This window comes from Oncorhynchus clarkii, chromosome 9 (genome assembly GCF_045791955.1).
Source record: "Oncorhynchus clarkii lewisi isolate Uvic-CL-2024 chromosome 9, UVic_Ocla_1.0, whole genome shotgun sequence".
NCBI lineage: Eukaryota > Metazoa > Chordata > Actinopteri > Salmoniformes > Salmonidae > Oncorhynchus > Oncorhynchus clarkii.
In genome coordinates this window covers 60,352,127-60,371,558 of record NC_092155.1, presented here as the reverse complement: position 1 = coordinate 60,371,558, position 19,432 = coordinate 60,352,127, and the positions used below count along the sequence as shown (strand labels likewise).

The following is a 19,432-nucleotide window of genomic DNA, read 5'->3' as shown; positions in this document are numbered from 1 at the left end:
TACCGTGTATGAGCTGGACTGTTTTGGACTTACCTGTTGGCGTTTGGACCTGGACCTAACGAGAACCCGATTCGTGTACCGAACCCTGCTATCCTTGACCTTGCCTACGTCTTGGGTGGACCAGAACGGAGAACCAAACACACAGGTACTGTCCTGTTCGAAATAACTCTCATTCTTGGGTGATTTGGTGACAGTTTCCCACTTAAGTTGTGACAAACGCTCATAACCTTGAAGAGGTTTGCCACACTATGGAGAACCAGCCTCAGAACATTAAACATGAAATAAAGGGACTTTGGAACAATGGTTTACGTCAGCCACAATGGTGGTCATGACGAAAGATCGAATATGAAAATGTATGTCATTTTTGTTTTGTTATTAAAGGTTAATAGATGACGTTATTACGAAAACATTGTAACGTAAAGATTTTTCCTAGTAGATGCTTGATGTTTATACATTGTACGGAAAATATCCAAATCAAAGAGAATGTTTTGGGGAAGATGAAATGTTAAGTTAGTTGTCTAAAATTGGATTTGAATAAAATCTAGACCTTGCCTCATTAACTTGGTACGCCCAGAGAATTGCCCTAAAGGCGGTTACGCCCACTTCTGACCCAAGGGTATAAAACCTGTGAGTATAGAATTTACAGGAGGACTACGTGACCCCAGCTGCAGCAAGGTCTAAAAAGTCAACGAACCCAGAACGCAACGCAAGTTTGAGGACAAAGGAATCCTTTTCTACCCAAGCTACGGATGAGTAGCTGTGTCTAAGCGGGTGAATTCAAGTCGAACCACCTAGCCTCCATCTCCCATCAAATTGTGGTATCTAAAGGGTTTCATTCCTATGCTGTGAGCTCTGAGCTACAGAGCTGTCTGTCCTCAGAAGACCCCTTCCAGAGCAAAGGGTGAGGGAACAGACTCCTAAGCCAAAAAGGACACTGACATTGGGAGGACTCTCAGAGAGGTGCGCCGGGGTAGTGCGTCATCGAACAGCTGAAGGCCTATGCAGAGAATCCTCGGAGATAATCCCCACGTAATTACATCATTATATTCTGACCCATAAGAGCGGCAGTTTGGGGCAAGGCTAGGGTTAGAATAGCATAGCTGACAAATTCACCCAAATGTATATTTCTCTTGTGTACTTTCTTTTTTCTCTCTCTATTGAAATCCCCATCGTGGGTAACACGCGCCATAGTGTGTTGGCCCGTTATACTAAGTTCTAATCAATAGCCTATAATGTGTTTTGTCTATGTGTATCTTTTATTATCATTTTAGCTTTTTAGTAAATAAATATTCAAATAAGATTGGTGTGGTACGAATTAATTGGTGAGACCCGGGTCCGTGCAGATTCACAGGCTATACGACGTTCAGAACGAGACTGGTAGAGGCAACTGGTTAATTAGCGGCTGTTGTAAAATTGATATTCTGATATTCGTTGAGTTAATTTGGGAAATAGAAACTCAATAAAAACTAGTTTTCCCATGGTGCCCCAGGTTAATGAGTTAATAATTGCTTGATTCAGATAATCACGCAATTAGAAACTTTAATCATTCGATGAACAACAGTCATCACATTAACTAATACGACGTCACGACAGCATGACAGAGTGATCTCCAGCCTTGTCCTTGTCAACACTCACACCTGTGTTAACGAGAGAATCACTGACATGGTGTCAGCTGGTCCTTTTGTGGCAGGGCTGAAATTTGACTGCACACTACCATTCAAAAGTTTGGGGTCACTTAGAAATGTCCTTGTTTTTGAAAGAAAAGTCAATTTTTTTGTCCATTAAAATAACATCAAATTAATCAGAAATACAGTGTAGACATTGTTAATGTTGTTAATGACTATTGTAGCTGGAAATGGCAGATTTTTTGTGGAATGTCTACATAGGCGTACAGAGCCCAAATTTCAGCAAACCTCACTCCTGTGTTCAAATGGCATGTTCTGAAGGCTAATCCAAGTTCATCATTTTAAAAGGCTAATTGATCATTAGAAAACCCTTTTGCAATTATGTTAGCACAGCTAAAAACGGTTGTGCTGATTAAAGAAGCAATAAAACTGGCCTTCTTTAGACTAGTTGAGTTCCTGGAGCGTCAGTATTTGTGTGTTCGATTACAGGCTCAAAATGGCCAGAAACAAATAACTTTCTTCTGAAACTCGTCAGTCTATTATTGTTCTGAGAAATGAAGGTGATTCCATGTGAGAAACTGCCAAGAAACTGAAGATCTTGTACAACGCTGTGTACTACTCCCTTCACAGAACACCACAATCTGGCTCTAACCAAAATAGAGAGATGAGTGGGAGGCCCACACACCTGAGCAAGAGGACAAGTACATTAGTGTCTAGTTTGAGAAACACTTCACATGTCCTCAACTGGCAGCTTTATTAAATAGTACCCACAAAACACCAGTCTCAACGTCAACAGTGAAGAGGCGACTCCTGGATGCTGGCCTTCTAGGGAGAGTTTCCCTGTCCAGTGTCTGTGTTCTTTTGCCCAACTTAATCTTTTCTTTTTATTGGCCAGTCTGAGATATGGCTTTTTCTTTGCAACTCTGCCTAGAAGGCCAGCATCCTGGAGTCGCCTCTTCACTGTTGACTTTGAGACTGGTGTTTAAAAGATGATGAATTCAACTATTGCAGTTGGATTCTTGACAATATAATATAAAGTCCTGACAATATTTCAATTTGGATGTTTTACATACAAGCAACGTATCAATGCAGTTGCATGTTGTTGGTCTATTCTTTCCCCTCTAATAAAGGTTGAAAACAAACCATAGTGTTTTGATCAATATTTGATAAGGTCATTACAATGTGTACAAAGTGGTATACTGGTACACTGAATATATGAATATGAAGAAAAATATTGGTCAAATTAGATTTTATTCAAGAAAGAGCCTCACAATAAATAATTATTAGGAAATTATTTTGGTTTCTTGAAAATAATTCAAAATAAGAACAAAAGATTTGGCCACAGGTATTTGTTTGCATAGGTTAGAAACATGCCACGTTCATTCTATAGGTTTCTTCACCCACTGGCTGCGGCAAGACTTTCTGCCTACACTGTACAGCAGCACAAGACTACCACCTACTGTCACAAGTTGGACTCAGGTGATCAAGAAAGTCTGCCCATCTTGACGATAATATTGATTATGATGATGATCACTTGTTAATATGATCATAATTATTGTAGTTCATTTGTGATTATAAAATTGATTTATAATGATTATATTATATTCTATTATTAGATAGATTGTTACTAAATTGTGATCATTAGAATTCCATAATGTAGGCTAATAATAACAAAAATAATGACATTAATTAATAATATAATAATAAGTTATTAGTAATATTATATCATTTTGTTCTCAATATAAGCATCAATATTTTCAACAGTTAATACAAACTATTATTACTGATCAAAACCATTCAAATTAACTGTGTTACTATTGATATACAGTAGCCTATGGTAAATTAGAAAGGGCCTACAGTAGCTTGAGTAAAATCCACTCCAAAGGTTTACTGAATAGAATGAGTCCTCCAATCCTCTCTTCATGTGTGGTGCACTGCAGACTGCAGAACACCGGCTGTGACTAGTACTGTATAATGGGGAACAGTAGGTCTCTAGCCTAAACACACCACTAGATGACAGCACTGTCTAACGAATTACTGGAAAAATAGAAATATTCTCCACTCAATATCGCAAGGATGTGGACCGTCCCTTCCTGTTTTAGTACCGAGAGAGCCACCGTACCGAGACACATTGGAGCTGGAATACAGTCACTTAGGACTCGATTATGTTTAGATTCATGTTTATTTTATCAAAGACAAGGTTATTTATTTTCCAGCGTGAGGTCTACAGTTATATTTATTAATGATGTCACGTCAGCGTTTCGTCTTATTAGGTAGCTAGATAGCCACATATTTATTATTGCGCTGCCAACCCTTGTTCCTTTCCTGTGTCAATGATTCTCCTACCCTCACTCTTATGGCGGAGACTAAAATAATATATCACATTGACGAGGAGGAGACTCCTTATCTAGTGAAATTATCCGTTTCTCCTGAGAAAGTCACTTTAGCGGATTTTAAAAATGTCCTCAACAATCGTCCGGTCAATAGCTACAAATTCTTCTTCAAATCCATGGACCAGGATTTTGGGTAAGAATCCACCCATGAATAGACTATATTTTCTTCCTGTGTATGTTGCGGTCTTGTCATTGTTATCATATAAGTATAAATGTATCTCAGCGCTAACTGGTTATTACACAGACACAACCATGTGTCCAATTTCACAACAAAGGTTGGTAACATTGTAACATTTGCGCAAGACTGATTGTGCAATGTCTGATCCGCGGTTGGCACCTGTTCATTGTATCCAATGCGCAATAGAATTGGTCCTTTGAAGTTCAGACCCGTAACACCAATATCTCATAGGACATTAAACGCGATTAACGTTACGCTTTTATTGTTGTCAATGTTGGTTATAGGCTACTGTAGCCTACACAAAAGTGGTTATATCTCATTTCGGAGGTTGTGCTGTGTTGTCATCGTCATGTAATAAGCCCATCTAATTTAATGATATAGACGTTACATTGACAAATCCTCCACATGTTTGCTGTGTGGCGCGAGTTCGGGATCGATTCCAAATGAATTATTGCCAGACAGGTTTCTCTTGTGTGTTCATGACTTTGTAGCACTTATAGCAATAGGTAATAAAGAGAGAGAAGAAAATGAAAGGCATAATAGAGATTGATGCCGATCGATAATAGTCACATATTAACTGTAGCCAATCATGATTTTCAGGAGACATTTATCAAATGTGACAGCATGACTATATGAGGAGAACTTTGACATATCTATGTCATTTTAATCTTATTTCATTTAATAGGATAGGCTAAAAAGTAATCCGATGCGTCAAATAGGCTTCCAATGGACTGAAATTGTCACAGTAGGGATCCTGTATCCCTCTCATGTCGCTCTGTTTTACTTACACGTTAGACGAACACGCGCACGAACACACACACACACACACACACACACGCATAAAGGTAATTTCCTCCGATTCTAGGCTGAAGGTGAATCAAGCGAACATCCATTTTCATGGAAAACATAACGCGCCGTGTGCTCGCTATACATGTTATATAACGAATGGGTTGAAGAGCCAAAAGCTCACTCTTCGTTGTTGGGATTTTGCTCTTTTTTTGGCCATTTTGCCATGCGACCCTAGGCCGCAAATCAGCTAAAAATGCCTGAGTAGAAACATGGCTGCCCGGTAGAAGAGCACTCCCTGAAAGAGGCGAGTGCCGTGGACTGACGGCCTGCCATAATTGTCAAATAGCGCTCAAATCGCGCATACATTTTTTTATTGACATACATCATGTAAAGTCGAACAAGCTCAGCTGGCCAACACCAATACTCCATTGAACATTTTATTTAATGAATAACGCGTATTTTAATGACCCTTGTCTCAGTTTAAATAGTTCTGCCTATTGTCCTGTGAATGTGCACTACAGTTGTATTGGCCAATAGATTGTCTGTGGTTAGTGGTAGCAATTAGTTCATTGCATTGTTGCCTGTCAGACATTTAATTTATGATCACTGATATCAAATAGGATGATAGTCTGAATTGTTCGATGTTTAACATTCTTTTTCACATGTTGCCAACAGCCTATTTTCACTGATATTTTATTTGACTGTGAAAGGGATTTATACTCTGTTCTTTCAAATGGTCTAGTATTTAGAATTAATGCAGGATACAGTGATGTATAATTCACCATAGGCCTACATGCAGTTTATAAGTATGTTTTTATTCTTGTATGTAGTATTTCCTCTCACCCTTTCCATTGCACTCAGTATTGTGTTGTCATTGCTCAGTCTTTCTGCACCGACATATCTCCCCAGACAGGCAGCTAGGTCTAAAGAGATGGTAGTCTCTAGTTATGGTCCTGTTAATAGAATGTGTTTGACCTCTCCTTCCCCCTCCCCCGCTCCCATACATTCAGACAACATGGACACCTTTAATAGCTGCAGGTCAGAGGTTCACTTGTTATAGAGTCCTCCTTGGAGGATGACATATTTGTGTTAATGTCTGTTTCTCCTCTGACAAGCACAGTCGCACACACAGCACACATGGCACCACATTGCACTCAAACAAACGCACACAGCCGCCACATTGCACTCAAACAAACGCACACAACCGCAGACACACAGGGGCACAGCGGCAGACACACACACACACACACACACACACACACACACACACACACACACACACACACACACAGGCATAGCTCTGTAAAACACCTGACTCCATCTGGTGTGAATATGATTGTATTTCCCTTATTTGGTTTGAGTCACCAACTTAACAATGACTCATTCTGAAACCTATTATCTTATTCAGGGTTTCATTCATTTAGCTTTATTCCATTTATCAAAAGGTGCTATTGTTTCCAGTTATTCTACCTTTGAAGATGTTTTCAGGCGATTTCCAGTTATTCTAGTTTTTAAGATGTTTTGAGGCGATTTCACAGCCAAACTGTTTTTAGTACACACTATCACAATCATCAGAGGAGGAAACCCACACACACAGAGACAGACAGTCGTCTGTCTCTAGCACAGGGACGTCATATCGTCATGTCAGAAATTCCTACAGCAGGCAGCACGACCTTGTGAGGGAACTGTTTTTTCCTGGTAGCAGGTTAGTTAGTTGGGTCTATACTGTGTCCTCAGCAGGGCCTTCCTGTCCTGTCCCTGTCCCTCCAGTCACAGCCAGGGCAGATTGATCCATGAGGCCCCAAGTGAGGAGATCCATCATCTGATTATGGAAACAAATAATCTTCTAAAGAGTTATAGTTAGGGTTAGACCTCCACATGGAGTAACAGATTTCTGTTGCTGAGTGCAGTGTTAGGCTTCGTGCCATGGTCCACCTTTCACAAGGGCCAGTGCAGTGGTGGTATTGGTCTTGTCATTTCAATCAACACATTCCTATGGTTTGACAACTGTAGCGTTGTTAAAGTAGATAAGTAGGCTGAAAGTCACATGTGAAAGTGAAATCCTTGAGCAGCATTGTACTCAGTGTACTGGCTGTATACAGTATGGGAACAACACAGACAGTCAGGGACACACAGAGGATAATAAGGCTGGTGTACTGCATAGACACAGACAGTATAGCTGTTAGAGAAATGAACTAGGGAATAATCAGACTCCATTAGAGAGGGAAAACATGGAATCCCTTGCAGTTATAGACAGTGTTTGATATGTAAATGTTCAGTCAGTGCCAGGTCTTACATAGTAGACCCCCTGTTGTCAAGGGGAAGCAAGCTATTTTTTATTTCATTGTAATACAATTTTAGATTTGTGCTTATAATACCAGGATTAGTTCATGTGGACTACGTGGTTTTTATGATTTTTTGGGGGTCCACAAAATATATTTAGTCCATCTGTGTATGATTACGCATCTATTGTCTTATATCTCGTGAAATACTGTGTGTCCATTTCCAGTTGAAACATAGATTTGTGTAGGATAGAATGTAAATCCGGTTTGCTGTTGAATTTTTATCCCTCACTGGCCTGACAAAAGACTGCATTATAATGTTGTTGAACCACATATGAATGAGTAGAGCTTTGAGGTTGATATCATAGAGATCCTATTAAATAACTATTAGTATTCAAATTCCTAATTGTATGGTCAATATGCTGTTTTGTTATGGCAACGGTTGAGATGTTTGTTTGAGACCTTAGTAAAAACCTTTGTCATAGAGGATCACTGAAGGTAATGGTATAAGGAAAGGAAGTAAGTGCTCTTGGCATGAATGAGGATACTCAGCTGAATATGGAGATCTTTCCACCTGCGCCACGTCTACCTTACCTCACTTGAAAAGTTACTGTTGTTATTAGTACAGTATATATATGTTCTGAGAACCTGAGGTTTCAGGAATAGCACTGAGCTAAGGTTGAGGAACCAATCCTCTTGAATAATTAAATACATTTTCATTCTAATTCGAATCACAGATATTTTGTGTACTATTGTGGCGAGTGAAAGGTTTGGACTATGGGCCTGCTGTGTACAGCCGGCTGGTCGGTCGCCCCTCCTGACCCTGTGCTGTTGGGCCAGATGATAACTAGCTTCCCTCCTGCCCTGGGCATAATTAAAGTCCCCTAATCCCTACAACCCCCCCCCCCCACACACACACACACACACACACACAGCCAGCCCTGCCGTACCATGGTCCACCACTACATTATGCAGCAATCTCCCTTTAAATCTTGTGTCATTAGCCTGTGAAATCTGTTAAGACTTGTTTAAGCTGCCGGCTTTGAGAAGTGAGGGTTGTGATAACCGGAACCCAGTGTCTGACACTTGTCACATTTTAAACTGAGCTCTCCTGTGTGTGTGTGTCATCTACCCACTTGGGCACAGACGTCAATTCAACGTCTATTCCATGTTGGTTCAACCAGTGTGTGCCCAGTGGATAGCTACTGAATGTGTTTGTGCATGGGGATTCGGTGTAGTAAATTGTGATGCTGAAATCAGTTTGAATATGACAGTATGCATGAAGAAAGGTCATGGTTTACAGAGAGCACATCATTTTGTTTGCTTTGGACGTTTGTCTGGATTCTTTTGGTTTTAATGTTTTTAACAGAGTGAGAAGCAGAAAGAGAGATTGTTACAAATCATGTTGTATCTAGCTTATTTTATCAATTTATTACCCTTAAACAGGGTCCTTGACCACAAATTTACCAATATGATGTTGTTCAGTTTGGAACCGCATTAAATTAGCACTGCTAATCATATATCAGAGTCCCATCCCGAGACCTTAAGAGTTAAAAGGCCATGACTTTGACTATAGGCGTTCTGTTTCTATTGACCACTCCCACATCCTCCCAAGTCACCTTCAGTTGGTCATGTGGCTGTAGACAGAGGATGCATACACTTCCTACCTAACGATGAGAATCACACCCCCTCTTCCTCTCTGTGGTTGAACAGAACCGTCCACACACACAGCAGCATTCTGTCTACTGTGTTAGTAAGTTACAGCCACAAGTCTACGTTATCTCTCTCCACCACTCCCACAGTACAGTATAACACAGCCGCAGTAGAACACAGTCGCTCACTGTTGTCATGTGCGTAGGAACTCCTGGCAATGTCTGAAGGGAAAAATAAGTAAATCAGTGGAGCAGCAGTTTCATAGAAATGCAGTATAAAGTCTTCATCAGAAGTTGCTTTCCTTTCAAGTCGTCTCTTTGTCCTGTTCACGTTCCAGAATTCACACCTATATTATCTATTTATTCGCTATTATTCTCCCACCTTTGAGATAGGCATAACTACAGCCCAGGACTGTAGCCCAGGACTGTTTCTGTGTGTCTGTGTATATCCTCTGCCTCCAGACCAGGCCTGCTCTAGTCTGTACTGTGTGACAGGAGCCCAGCAGGTGTGGCTGGTTACTGGCAGTGGTTACTGCTGAATCCTGTCCCAGGGGTCAGAGGGTAAATGGGAGGTATTTTTGTTGGGAATTTACAGTCTAAGATGTACATGCTGAAGTCAACCAGTCTATTAATACCCCTCTAACTCCTGACACCCAGGCGGGTAGTACCTTGTCCCCTTTTCACCGCAACACAACCACTCTCACTATTCTAGGGCTGGGCTGGGTGGAGAGGCACACTCTTAGAAAAAATGGTTCCAAAAGGGTTTTCCAGTTAGAACTCTTTTGGGTTCCATGTAGAACCCTCTGTGGAAAGGGTTCCAAATGGAACCCAAAAGGGTTCTACCTGGAACCAAAGGGGGATCTTCAAAGGTTTATTTTATGGGAACAGCCGATGGACCGTTTTTGGTTCTAGATAGCACCTTTTTTTCTAAGAGTGTAGGGGATAGCCTATATATTTGGAATTGGATGTGATGACGATATGTACAATATATTGTGTGCACACGATAAATACAGATTCAATGTATTTCCTCAATGCCCAGACCTGTCACACATATACACATCCAGCACAGAGAGCACAAACAGGTCTGCATCGTCTTCACTTTGCTGTTGATCTATGTGCTTGTCCATGTAATGTTTCTGCACTAATATGATGTTGTTGTACTTAGTCAGGGCCATTAATCACTTATGGAGGATGAGGCTCAACATCTATCAGCTTTCAATGAACTTAGTCAACAGTAACATAGATGCCAAGCCCTTTACGGCCGAAAAGTGGAAAATTCTACTGATTAAGCATGAATCTGTGCAGAGCAGGACAGGGTAGTAGAAATGATCCCTGGGTTGTAGGCTAGCAACTGTGTGCTGAGCACTGACTCTCTCTCTTTCTCTTTCTCTCTCTCTCTCTCTCTCTCTCTCTCTCTCTCTCTCTCTCTCTCTCTCTCTCTCTCTCTCTCTCTCTCTCTCTCTCTCTCTCTCTCTCTCTCTCTCTCTCTCTCTCTCTCTCTCTCTCTCTCCCACCCTCTCTCTCTCTCTCCCACCCTCTCTCTCTCTCTCTCTCTCACCCTCTCTCTCTCTCTCTTTCTCTGCACGCTCGTGTGTGCGTTTGCCTGTCCACTCCACAGGGTTGTCAAAGAGGAGATTTCCGACGACAACGCCAAGTTGCCCTGCTTCAACGGGAGAGTGGTGTCCTGGGTAAGTGAGATGAATGGCGCCCCCGCGGCATCACCCCCTGTCCCGTAGCTCCTCTCCCCGTCTCATTGCTCTCCTCTCCACTTCGCTGCGGCTCGCTGGCTCAGCGGTAGCTAAAGATACGTGTAGTGTAACGCCTCATATAGTGTATCTACCTAGAGAGATCACACTGTCACGCCTCCACAGTACAACACTCAAGACTCGACAGTAGACAGAGATTCACTCATTGTTGAGCTTCTATGCTAAGTGCCTTACACAGGTGTGAGCTCTGCCAATGGGAGATGAACTAAGGCATGGTTACACAACGACATCACAACAGTCCAAGCTTGACAGTTTTACTAGCAATATCATACAGTATTCTACCAACAAATGAGGTCAGCTAACAATCATTTACATTGGCCTACCTAAGGATACGAGACACAGGTTCATTTGGTATAGTTGTACATAGTGCTAGGAGCAGTGATGCATACATTATCATGACAGACTGTACTGCATACCATTCCTGTGAATTATATATTGGGAACTGTAAATAGAGATCTTTATATTAGCTTTTCCCAGTGTCTTAACCATGTCCCAGTGTCTTAACCATGTCCCAGTGTCTTAACCATTTCCCAGTGTCTTAACCATGTCCCAGTGTCTTAACCATGTCCCAGTGTGTTAATCATGTCCCAGTGTCTTAATCACGCCCCAGTGTCTTAACCATGTCCCAGTGTCTTAACCATTTCCCAGTGTCTTAATCACGTCCCAGTGTCTTAACCATGTCCCAGTGTCTTAACCATGTCCCAGTGTCTTAACCATGTCCAAGTGTCTTAATCGTGTCCCAGTGTCCTAATCATGTCCCAGTGTCTTAACCATGTCCCAGTGTCTTAATCATGTCCCAGTGTCTTAATCATGTCCCAGTGTCTTAATCATGTCCCAGTGTCTTAACCATGTCCCAGTGTCTTAATCATGTCCCAGTGTCTTAACCATGTCCCAGTGTCTTAATCATGTCCCAGTGTTATTAGATTCTCCCTCTGGCATGTTCCTTTAACACTCATTATTATGGTTCAAGTGAAAGCAGAGCAGCTGTATCTATGGGCCATTTTACATAAGCCTTTGTGCTCACACGCGCACACAGTCACCAGAGTGAAAGCAATGTGAGCTGCGTCGTTCCCTCTGTTTCCCAATGTATTTATACATAGCCACCAGCCACCAGCTTTCCTCAGGCCCCTTCGGTGCATCTCATTTGGACAGTATTTCTCACTCAGATAGTTCTCTATGTCTGTTTGTGTGTATCTGGGTCTGTTTATCTGTTGTGTGTCTCTGTCTCTCTCTATGTCTGTTTGTGTGTATCTGGGTCTATTTATCTGTTGTGTGTCTCTGTGTCTCTCTCTATATCTGTTTGTGTGTATCTGGATCTGTTTATCTGTTGTGTGTCTCTGTGTCTCTCTCTATGTCTGTTTGTGTGTATCTGGGTCTATTTATCTGTTGTGTGTCTCTGTGTCTCTCTCTATGTCTGTTTGTGTGTATCTGGGTCTATTTATCTGTTGTGTGTCTCTGTGTCTCTCTCTATGTCTGTTTGTGTGTATCTGGGTCTATTTATCTGTTGTGTGTCTCTGTGTCTCTCTCTATGTCTGTTTGTGTGTATCTGGGTCTATTTATCTGTTGTGTGTCTCTGTGTCTCTCTCTATGTCTGTTTGTGTGTATCTGGGTCTATTTATCTGTTGTGTGTCTCTGTGTCTCTCTCTATGTCTGTTTGTGTGTATCTGGGTCTGTTTATCTGTTGTGTGTCTCTGTGTCTCTCTCTATGTCTGTTTGTGTGTATCTGGGTCTGTTTATCTGTTGTGTGTCTCTGTGTCTCTCTCTATGTCTGTTTGTGTGTATCTGGATCTGTTTATCTGTTGTGTGTCTCTGTGTCTCTCTCTATGTCTGTTTGTGTGTATCTGGGTCTGTTTATCTGTTGTGTGTCTCTGTCTCTCTCTATGTATGTTTGTGTGTATCTGGGTCTGTTTATCTGTTGTGTGTCTCTGTGTCTCTCTCTATGTCTGTTTGTGTGTATCTGGGTCTATTTATCTGTTGTGTGTCTCTGTGTCTCTCTCTATGTCTGTTTGTGTGTATCTGGGTCTATTTATCTGTTGTGTGTCTCTGTGTCTCTCTCTATGTCTGTTTGTGTGTATCTGGATCTGTTTATCTGTTGTGTGTCTCTGTGTCTCTCTCTATGTCTGTTTGTGTGTATCTGGGTCTGTTTATCTGTTGTGTGTCTCTGTGTCTCTCTCTATGTCTGTTTGTGTGTATCTGGGTCTGTTTATCTGTTGTGTGTCTCTGTCTTTCTCTATGTCTGTTTGTGTGTATCTGGGTCTGTTTATCTGTTGTGTGTCTCTGTGTCTCTCTCTATGTCTGTTTGTGTGTATCTGGGTCTATTTATCTGTTGTGTGTCTCTGTGTCTCTCTCTATGTCTGTTTGTGTGTATCTGGGTCTGTTTATCTGTTGTGTGTCTCTGTGTCTCTCTCTATGTCTGTTTTTGTGACTGAAAATGTTTGTCTATCTCTTTGCCTGTTACTTTCTACCTCTTTTCCAGTCCCTGTTTATATACCTGTCTCTGTGTGTATCTCTATGTTCATATTTGTCTCTGTTATTAGGTTTCTGACTCACCCCTCTGTCTCGCTCTCTCTCTCTCTCTGTCTCTCTGTCTCTCTCTCTCTCTCTCTGTTTCTCTCTCTCTCTGTTTCTCTCTGTCTCTCTCTCTTTCTCTCCCTCTCTCTCTCTGTCTCTCTCTCTCTCTGTTTCTCTCTCTCTCTGTCTCTCTCTCCCTCTCTCTCTCTCTCTCCCTCTCTCTCTATCTCTCTCTCTCTCTCTCTGTGTGTGTCTGCAGCTCGTCCTGGCAGAGAGCTCTCACTCTGATGGGGGGTCCCAGTGTACAGAGAGCCACCCAGAGCTGCCACCCCCCCTGGAGAGGACAGGGGGCATCGGTGACTCCCGCCCACCCTCCTTCCAGTGAGTACACAGCACTGGCTGCATATGTGTCCTATTACACATAAACACCATGCACACATCATTACACATACTACACACACACACACACACACACACACACACACACACACACACACACACACATACACACACACGCACACACACACACACACACACACACACACACACACACACACACACACACACACACACACACACACACACACACACACACACACACACACACACACACACACATGCACCATGTCACCTTTGTAATTCACTGCAAGCCATATGCTAATCAGAATCTAGAGAACTCATCACGCAGGGGCCAAGCCGAGCGAACACGAATGCTTCTATTCGTGTTGAGAAACTAAAAGCACCAATCCAGTCAAAATGAATAGTGATGCTAGGTAGCCTTAGCTAGCGCTACACTGCTATCTAGAACCTAAAAGGGTTCTTCGGCTGTCCCCATAGGAGAGCCCTTTGAATGACCCTTTTTGATTCCAACTCTTTTTACATTTAAATTTAGTTACAACTCTATTGGGTTCCATGTATAAACTTTTCCCAAGAGGCTTCTACATGGAACCCAAAAAAGGTTATCCTATGGGGACAGCCAAATAACCCTTTTGGAACCCTTTGATTGATCAAAAGTCATTTTCTCATGCTGACACGTCACTCATGCAGCAGACATGTTTGGAACATCAAATCGCAATAAATATTGCATCGGCACCTACGTATCGTGACAATATCGTATCGTAAGGTCCCTGGCAATTCCCAGCACTACCAGTTAAGAGTTAGTAAAGACATATTATGAGGCCAGACAATGTGTGGTGTTATTACTACATCGATGGGTTAAAAGCTTAGGAGTGAACTCTGCTTCTCGAATCTTGTTTGACCCTTATGCAAGCACTACACTTTGACTTCAAACAGACTGATTAAAGATTCTCACTGTACTTGTAAAGAGAGAGACCCCCAAAGCCAAATTTAGCAGGAAATGCTGTGGGCCCTGGGCTGGAGTTGTTAGTGCCATTACAGCAGTGTGTTACCTTCTGCAGGGGTCTGTATTGAGAGCATGCAATCTGTCATGTTCCAGTATCTCTTTATCTGCTGTTTGACATCCTGGCTTTTTGCCCTCTGCGGGCGGCTGCTCCCTGCTGCTTGGCTGTCAGCCTGCCTGATCCTTTTATTGTCCGGGCCTCCTCTCTTCCTGCTGCGTCTACTGCCACCTTGTGGTCAAATATGGGCATGTCGGTTCGGCTCCCACACAACAAGGATTTAACTTTCCTATTCCCCCCTCACTTTCTCTCCCCTTGCTCTCTCTCTCTCTCTCTCTCTCTCTCTCTCTCTCTCTCTCTCTCTCTCTCTCTCTCTCTCTCTCTCCCTCTCTTTCAGACAGGCAGTGTTTTTTCTCTGGTCATTAGTAGGCCTATGGTGAATTCCCCATAGTGAGCTTCTGTCATTCTCAGTCTCATTCTGAAAATAGACAGAATATTATTACCAGTTCATTTTGTTATTGTGCTTTATTCATGTATTTCATGGATCCATTCCTGTATGAATGGCTGTGTTTGATGGAGGACAGAATAGGTAGAATAGGAGTTTGGGCTGAGTGTGGTGCAGAGCAGGCAGAATTAATGTGCTTCTGCCTGATAATCCGGATTAGCGAACAACCATCTCTGTTTCCCCCCGGGGGGGGTTAGCGGGGCGGGGGGATCACAGCTGGCAGCCCCCCATCCCCCTCTCAACCCAGCCTCCGTCCCTTGGTAATCTCACAAAGGATCGGCCGACACAGGAGATCAGCCTACCCCCTTCCAGGCTGGACGGCTGCCATTGACAAACAACAGCCACACCACATTGGCCAATCCCTGCCATATAGACAGATAATATTAACATACTGCCCCATCCCTACTTTATCCCTGCCTGAGACAGATAATATTAACATACTGCCCCATCCCTGCTTTATCCCTGCCTGAGACAGATAATATAAACATACTGCCCCATCCCTGCTTTATCCCTGCCATATAGACAGATAATATTAACATACTGCCCCATCCCTGCTTTATCCCTGTCTGAGACAGATAATATAAACATACTGCCCCATCCCTGCTTTATCCCTGCCATATAGACAGATAATATTAACATACTGCCCCATCCCTGCTTTATCCCTGCCTGAGACAGATAATATAAACATACTGCCCCATCCCTGCTTTATCCCTGCCTGAGACAGATAATATAAACATACTGCCCCATCCCTGCTTTATCCCTGTCTGAGACAGATAATATAAACATACTGCCCCATCCCTGCTTTATCCCTGCCTGAGACAGATAATATAAACATACTGCCCCATCCCTGCTTTATCCCTGTCTGAGACAGATAATATTAACATACTGCCCCATCCCTGCTTTATCCCTGTCTGAGACAGATAATATAAACATACTGCCCCATCCCTGCTTTATCCCTGCCATATAGACAGATAATATTAACATACTGCCCCATCCCTGCTTTATCCCTGCCTGAGACAGATAATATAAACATACTGCCCCATCCCTGCTTTATCCCTGTCTGAGACAGATAATATTAACATACTGCCCCATCCCTGCTTTATCCCTGCCTGAGACAGATAATATTAACATACTGCCCCATCCCTGCTTTATCCCTGCCATATAGACAGATAATATTAACATACTGCCCCATCCCTGCTTTATCCCTGTCTGAGACAGATAATATTAACATACTGCCCCATCCCTGCTTTATCCCTGTCTGAGACAGATAATATTAACATACTGTCCCATCCCTGCTTTATCCCTGTCTGAGACAGATAATATAAACATACTGCCCCATCCCTGCTTTATCCCTGTCTGAGACAGATAATATTAACATACTGCCCCATCCCTGCTCTATCCCTGTCTGAGACAGATAATATTAACATACTGCCCCATCCCTGCTTTATCCCTGCCTGAGACAGATAATATAAACATACTGCCCCATCCCTGCTTTATCCCTGTCTGAGACAGATAATATTAACATACTGCCCCATCCCTGCTTTATCCCTGCCATATAGACAGATAATATTAACATACTGCCCCATCCCTGCTTTATCCCTGCCATATAGACAGATAATATTAACATACTGTCCCATCCCTGCTTTATCCCTGTCTGAGACAGATAATATTAACATACTGCCCCATCCCTGCTTTATCCCTGCCTGAGACAGATAATATTAACATACTGCCCCATCCCTGCTTTATCCCTGTCTGAGACAGATAATATTAACATACTGCCCCATCCCTGCTCTATCCCTGTCTGAGACAGATAATATTAACATACTGCCCCATCCCTGCTTTATCCCTGTCTGAGACAGATAATATTAACATACTGCCCCATCCCTGCTTTATCCCTGCCTGAGACAGATAATATAAACATACTGCCCCATCCCTGCTTTATCCCTGTCTGAGACAGATAATATTAACATACTGCCCCATCCCTGCTTTATCCCTGTCTGAGACAGATAATATTAACATACTGCCCCATCCCTGCTCTATCCCTGTCTGAGACAGATAATATTAACATACTGCCCCATCCCTGCTTTATCCCTGTCTGAGACAGATAATATTAACATACTGCCCCATCCCTGCTTTATCCCTGCCTGAGACAGATAATATAAACATACTGCCCCATCCCTGCTTTATCCCTGTCTGAGACAGATAATATTAACATACTGCCCCATCCCTGCTTTATCCCTGTCTGAGACAGATAATATTAACATACTGCCCCATCCCTGCTTTATCCCTGCCTGAGACAGATAATATTAACATACTGCCCCATCCCTGCTTTATCCCTGCCATATAGACAGATAATATAAACATACTGCCCCATCCCTGCTTTATCCCTGTCTGAGACAGATAATATTAACATACTGCCCCATCCCTGCTTTATCCCTGCCATATAGACAGATAATATAAACATACTGCCCCATCCCTGCTTTATCCCTGCCATATAGACAGATAATATTAACATACTGCCCCATCCCTGCTTTATCCCTGCCTGAGACAGATAATATTAACATACTGCCCCATCCCTGCTTTATCCCTGTCTGAGACAGATAATATTAACATACTGCCCCATCCCTGCTCTATCCCTGTCTGAGACAGATAATATTAACATACTGCCCCATCCCTGCTTTATCCCTGTCTGAGACAGATAATATTAACATACTGCCCCATCCCTGCTTTATCCCTGCCTGAGACAGATAATATAAACATACTGCCCCATCCCTGCTTTATCCCTGTCTGAGACAGATAATATTAACATACTGCCCCATCCCTGCTTTATCCCTGTCTGAGACAGATAATATTAACATACTGCCCCATCCCTGCTCTATCCCTGTCTGAGACAGATAATATTAACATACTGCCCCATCCCTGCTTTATCCCTGTCTGAGACAGATAATATTAACATACTGCCCCATCCCTGCTTTATCCCTGCCTGAGACAGATAATATAAACATACTGCCCCATCCCTGCTTTATCCCTGTCTGAGACAGATAATATTAACATACTGCCCCATCCCTGCTTTATCCCTGTCTGAGACAGATAATATTAACATACTGCCCCATCCCTGCTTTATCCCTGCCTGAGACAGATAATATTAACATACTGCCCCATCCCTGCTTTATCTCTGCCATATAGACAGATAATATAAACATACTGCCCCATCCCTGCTTTATCCCTGTCTGAGACAGATAATATTAACATACTGCCCCATCCCTGCTTTATCCCTGCCATATAGACAGATAATATAAACATACTGCCCCATCCCTGCTTTATCCCTGCCATATAGACAGATAATATAAACATACTGCCCCATCCCTGCTTTATCCCTGTCTGAGACAGATAATATTAACATACTGCCCCATCCCTGCTTTATCCCTGTCTGAGACAGATAATATTAACATACTGCCCCATCCCTGCTTTATCCCTGCCATATAGACAGATAATATTAACATACTGCCCCATCCCTGCTTTATCCCTGCCTGAGACAGATAATATTAACATACTGCCCCATCCCTGCTTTATCCCTGTCTGAGACAGATAATATTAACATACTGCCCCATCCCTGCTTTATCCCTGCCATATAGACAGATAATATTAACATACTGCCCCATCCCTGCTTTTTCCCTGCCTGAGACAGATAATATTAACATACTGCCCCATCCCTGCTTTATCCCTGTCTGAGACAGATAATATAAACATACTGCCCCATCCCTGCTTTATCCCTGTCATATAGACAGATAATATTAACATACTGCCCCATCCCTGCTTTTTCCCTGCCTGAGACAGATAATATTAACATACTGCCCCATCCCTGCTTTATCCCTGTCTGAGACAGATAATATAAACATACTGCCCCATCCCTGCTTTATCCCTGTCTAAGACAGATAATATAAACATACTGCCCCATCCCTGCTTTATCCCTGCCATATAGACAGATAATATTAACATACTGCCCCATCCCTGCTTTATCCCTGCCATATAGACAGATAATATAAACATACTGCCCCATCCCTGCTTTATCCCTGCCATATAGACAGATAATATTAACATACTGCCCCATCCCTGCTTTATCCCTGCCATATAGACAGATAATATTAACATACTGCCCCATCCCTGCTTTATCCCTGCCTGAGACAGATAATATTAACATACTGCCCCATCCCTGCTTTATCCCTGTCTGAGACAGATAATATTAACATACTGCCCCATCCCTGCTTTATCCCTGCCTGAGACAGATAATATTAACATACTGCCCCATCCCTGCTTTATCCCTGTCTGAGACAGATAATATTAACATACTGCCCCATCCATGCTTTATCCCT

The 19,432-nt window shown here is 42.5% G+C and overlaps 1 pseudogene; it reads left to right on the top strand.

Moving 5' to 3' along the window:
* Positions 1-3,725: 3,725 nt before the first annotated feature.
* Positions 3,726-19,432, top strand: part of LOC139416654 (segment polarity protein dishevelled homolog DVL-1-like) — an 86,809-nt pseudogene continuing 71,102 nt past the window's right edge.